Source organism: Taudactylus pleione, unplaced genomic scaffold, assembly GCF_031769625.1.
Source record: "Taudactylus pleione unplaced genomic scaffold, aTauple2 ptg000421l, whole genome shotgun sequence".
NCBI classification, from domain to species: domain Eukaryota; kingdom Metazoa; phylum Chordata; class Amphibia; order Anura; family Myobatrachidae; genus Taudactylus; species Taudactylus pleione.
Genome location: NW_028284823.1, coordinates 2041595 through 2047164, shown reverse-complemented (window position 1 = coordinate 2047164; position 5570 = coordinate 2041595). Strand labels below are relative to the sequence as shown.

The following is a 5570-nucleotide window of genomic DNA, read 5'->3' as shown; positions in this document are numbered from 1 at the left end:
GGGCTTGTCGCTAGGGCACTCTTTTAATAGCATAATCAAATCAAATAATTTTTTTAAAATAACTTAATAAACTTAGTTAAAAATTGCAAAGGACCCCATGATACACAGAAGATTACCAAAACAAAATATATGAAGTATCACAAGTGATAACAATGGTGAAAATATTCAAAAAATATGTATAATATAATAATACTCCTAAGACTGTGCTGTAATACTACATATTGTATAAATGTAGTATAAGTCTAATATAGGAGAAGGAATACCCAGAAAGAGCCCTGTTATTGTTTAAACATATGATTGGCAAGTAAGCCAGGCCGATGAATGTGTAAGAACAAAAATATGTATATAAATGCTCTGTTGTGTTACAGTACCTGGTATTCCCAGGAGGTCTCCCATCCAAGTACTAGCCAGGCCCAATACTGTATAGCTTCCAAGATCAGACAAGATTGGGCACGTCCAGTATGGTGTGGCTGTAGGTACGTTTGTATTCGAGAAAGTGTGAATGCCCAGGTAAACACAAAACAGAGTGATTGTGGGACTCTCTCATTGAGAGAAGTTCACTTTGTTAAGAATTACACAGTTCAAAGAAAGTATTTGCATAGGCGTACTTTATTTGTTCTGCGAGACATAATAGTATATACCTGTCACGGCCAGGGTATTTCAGCATGGCGCTAGGCGGGTGTTACCTGTGGGGTCGTTGTGGCGCGGGCTGTCTGGTGGCGGAGCTGGTGTCTGGCGGGGGGCTTTGGCTGCGCGCATTGTTGTGCGGCCCTGTTGTCGCTCTGCGCTGGTGAGGCCTGGCGGCGTCTCCGTTCCGTTTGGCATGGGCGCCGCCATCTTGCCTTCTGGCCATGTGATGCGGCTGGCCAATCCTGGTGAGTCACATGTTCCCTCCGGCCAGTAACAGCACGGCATGGGGTATTTAGGAAGGGTCAGTGCCTTCCTTCTTTGCCAGTGCAACGTGTATCTCAGCCTAGCTGAGAGGGAGTTCTCTGTGCTTTCCTGTTCCTGTGAATTCGCTGTCTGCCAGTCTGCCTGTCAGCTCCTAGTTCCCACTGGACTACCCCGCTACCTCCACCACCCTTGCCCATACCTGAGTGCCTGAGCTGCTGACATCCTGCGCTTCAGTTCACTACCTGCAAACCTGGCTTGATTATTTTCAGTTCACTACCTGCAAACCTGGCTTGATTATTTTCAGTTTCACTACCTGCACACCTGGACAGCTCTAATTGTTTCTACCTGGACATTAACCCTTTTGCTCCCACCACAGAACTCTTGTGCACATTTATATTTTCCTGGACTTTTATTTACTGCCACATTATATGTCTACTCAATCACTTATTAAAAATCCTAGTTTTATTTACAAATCTGCTTCTGTGATCGCTCCTGCTACCACCCCGGGTCCACAAACAACCCAGAACATAACAATACCAGTCAGATGATATCACGTATGTATCACAAAGTTTTGCATGTCTCAGAACATTATCAGAATGATTTGGCATATGATTATAACACTATATGCCGGTAATAGATGTATGCACTCTCCCAACTCCAAGTGTATTAATTATGTAAGCTGTGCAGGGTTAAGATAGCTATGGAATTTAGACACCACCAATGATCCATCATTATGAATCAAACACATCCCAATGAATCCTAATGGTTCTCATTGTTAAAATGTATGCAACCAAGACATTTTAGTAGTGTAGATAATTCCCATGCATTATTGTAAATCGGATCATCAAGGAATCATCCAAGCATAAGGCAGAGCAATGGTTAAATCACCTCAAGGGAGTTACTCTCTAGGCTAGTATAATTGGATAAAAAGTAACAAATATAACTAAACGCTGCTAATTGCAACACTTTATATGAGGAGACTTCAGATGCTATGCCAACAAGGATCTCAGTAATAATACCAATCCGACATTTCACTAGTAAATATAGTACCGCAGATAGACATTTGTGGGAAAAAATCCCAGTACAGTCAGATGTAATGCACTTCAGAAAAATAATGCTATGAGCACAATTAATATCTCCATAGGTTATTTTTAGATATCAATTAAATGCACATCCAATTGGTGCTACATGGAGGAAAAGAGAACAAAAAAGGGGGGGGGGGTGGAGGGAAAAAAGAGGAAAGAACCCCTCTCCCCATAAGTGCAATCAGCAAGTGTACATTGAAAGACAAAATGTATAAAACATCTATCAGCGTGGTCACACAAAAAATCTAATTATTAGTACACACTGGTAAATGAAACATAAGTATTTCACATAAAATCACGGAGCACTGTCCACTAATGTGGGACTCAGCGGCTGTGACTGACACAGCAGTCAGGCAGCCGAATACATACGATAGCCGGGTTAAGTCTATGGGTGTGCAGACCGTGCACAGACTAGACCTCCGAGGTCAGGTAAGAAATCATGGAACCCTATCCACTAATGTGAGACTCAGCGGCTGTGAATGACATAGCATGCATAGGCCGGACCTCCGAGGTCAGGTAAGAAATCATGGAACCCTATCCACTAATGTGAGACTCAGCGGCTGTGACTGACATAGCATGCATAGGCCGGACCTCCGAGGTCAGGTAAGAAATCACGGAACCCTATCAACTAATGTGAGACTCAGCGGCTGTGACTGACATAGTATGCACAGGCCGGACCTCCGTTGTCAGGTAAGAAATCACGGAACCCTATCCACTAATGTGGGACTCAGCGGCTGTGAATGACAACAGTCAGGCAGCCGAATACATACGATAACCGAGTTAACTTTGGGCAGGATGCACTATGATCCCCGAAATGCCATTTTATGACTAAAACCCTGAAATGCCATTTTCGGGAGTTTATCCGCATATCTCATATGCACCAAGCTTTCTGCAGCTTGGAGCCTGTGAGCAAAGCCATCTTCAAATGTCCTTGCCCAATAGAAGCCTTCTCTTTGAAAATTCATGGACAGGGATCCAATCGGATCATGGCACGTGTCCTTCTGCACATGTGCAAAAGGACACCAGAGGGACCTCTGAGTCATAATCCCAGAAGTCCCTCTCTCGCAAAGGACAACTGTAATCATCCTTTGCGATTTTATTCATGCATACCAGCATTATTTACACCGGCATGCATGGGATGAGTGACGGGATGCATTACATGCAAAATGTCATGCTTGATGAAACCTTTAGGTGTTTTCAATTACCATAAACCTTTTGCCTGTAGAAAGCCACCCAGTCGTTCCAGTATAAAACTACCTTCTGTTGTTCCACCTCAAATAGGAAAGTCCCCCCCCCCCCCCATAGTATGTTCAAAATGCCAAATGGGATCTTACACCTATGATCAAACACCTGTATTTGTAGTTTTATTCATCTTAGCCAAGGCCCCATGCTTTCCACACATAGAGGCATCAGGGACTTTCCTCTAAAACCTTTGACCTGCCCTCTCTCCAGTAGCATTCTATTCCTCCTGAAACATTCTAAAGCTAGGGAAATGTTGCTGTGAGGCCCCAATAGGTCCACAAAAAACCTGAATACACAATATACTCCAAGATAAATATTAATACACTCGTCAAAACTACCTATATACTTACCTCCCCTTGCAGATGGATCACTGGAATTGCAGAGATCTGTGCAGGAGAGGTGAGGAGCAGAGAAAAAGTAAGGGGCAAGGAGGTGAGGGTAAAGAGGTATTGCATTTCAGTGAGGGGGGGGGAAATCAGCCATCAGTGGGGCTATTCTTCAGTCTTTTTGGCAACTCCAATCCCAATCATCACACCAAATAGGATCACACACAAGCCGACCTATGTCCAGCACGTATAATGGGTAATCCGTCTCTGCCTCTTTTTTTGAATCTCAAGCCCTCTTTTTTGCTATAGACGTCTTAATGCCCCCAAAGCTTTACTGTATTTTGGCACCCTAACTGTCCTCTTCTACTGGTTCCTCAAACTGCACCTACTCCCCCGCCCGGTGACTGCGGCTTCCTTAACCAAGATCTGTATTCCAAGACTGATATTTACCTGCCAGGGGCACAGATTTTGATCTTCTGCCATCTTCCAGTGTCAGAGGTCTCAGATAACCCACATGAACCTGGCATTCAATGAGGCGATACTGTACACAGTTGTAACTCAGGACTGGCTCACTGGCATTTAAAAAAAAAAAAGGTTAACAACAGATAGTTATACTAGGAAAGAAAGATCCCCCATTTTGTTTGGAATGCCAGTGAATCAGTCCTTAGTTATCATAGAGGAGGGGGTCAGTAGTGACAAAAGGCTACAGCTTACCACTTTCATTAAAGCATCTTTTATCACTTCCATAGCCACCATCCAGCTGGCTCCTGTCTCCTCTGCCAGTGTCATCCCTCTTTCTATTCCATAGGTAATAATAACAGGCAGCACAGCACCCTGTTGGTTGCATGTTCTGGGGGATGTGAGTGTGCCAATTATTTTTAACTATCTGCTGTCCATGCCTTCTGCTATATTCTGCTGTCTCCCTTACCTGATCTTTTTTTATCAGCCACTTCACCTTGACCAACCCAAACTGTGACCATGGACAAGCTCCCTGCTATTGTTATGGCCAAGGTGTCCTAGAGGGGCTGTATGTATATAATTCATGCCATTCCCGCTATTAGCCCTGTCTGTCTACACAGATTGGTAAAGATGGCTTTATGTTAGTATCAATAAGTACTTAGGCCCTGATTCAGAGCCGGACGCTCTGACCAGAGCGCTCGCTCTGAATCAGGGCCCACCTCCATAACTATGGAGCGTCCTCCTGGACGCTCGTATAGCTGTGGGTCACCACCCACAGCATATACGAGCGTGCAGGGTGATGGTCGCGATGGTCTTGACCATCGCGACCATCGCCACTGCGAGCAGAAGCCTGCGGTTGAGTTTCTCAACCGCAAGGCCAGGAGTGATTTTGGCTCTATCACAGCCAAAATCACTCCCACTGACATCACTAGTGATGTCAGTGGGGCCGGCTTCTGACGGTAGGCGTTCCCTTTGGAACGCCTCCGTCTGGGAGGCACGCCCACCAAAGGGGGCGTGCTGTCAATCAACATCAACAGCACGCCCCCTTTGATCAGACACTCCGAGTGAAGGAAAGTCCTTCGCTCGGCGCGTCTCGCGCATGCGCACGACGGAGCACCCTCCGTCGTGCGCATGCGCAGTGCAGACCATCGACCCACTTGCGAGTGGACAGCCGCTCGCGAGTGGGTCTGAATCAGGGCCTTAGTCATTCGTTGTCCACGTAATATCTTCAATAGCTTCAGTGTATAGCATATCTGTCATTTTATACATTGAATACATTATGATTATGAGTAATAAAAAGATTGTAAGCCAGCGGATTCTGAATTTATATACAGAGGTTACATTATGCATACATAATAAAAATAAGTGGGTGAGTCATTTGTCCTGAGATAATTAAGTAAAAGGAAGATACTGTATGCTGTAGGTGTGATTTGCCCATACTATAACAGCTTGGTCAAGAGCTGCCCATTTATAAACAAATATGTTTGAAAACAAAACAAATGGATATTTCAAACTGATTTCTGACTATAATACACTCTGCACCTCTACTCCATTGTCTGACTAT

General features: G+C 44.6%; 1 pseudogene; it reads right to left on the bottom strand.

The window, feature by feature from the left end:
* Positions 1-359: 359 nt before the first annotated feature.
* On the bottom strand, positions 360-478 carry LOC148506198 (5S ribosomal RNA; annotated as a pseudogene).
* Between the last annotated feature and the right edge of the window lie 5092 nt (positions 479-5570).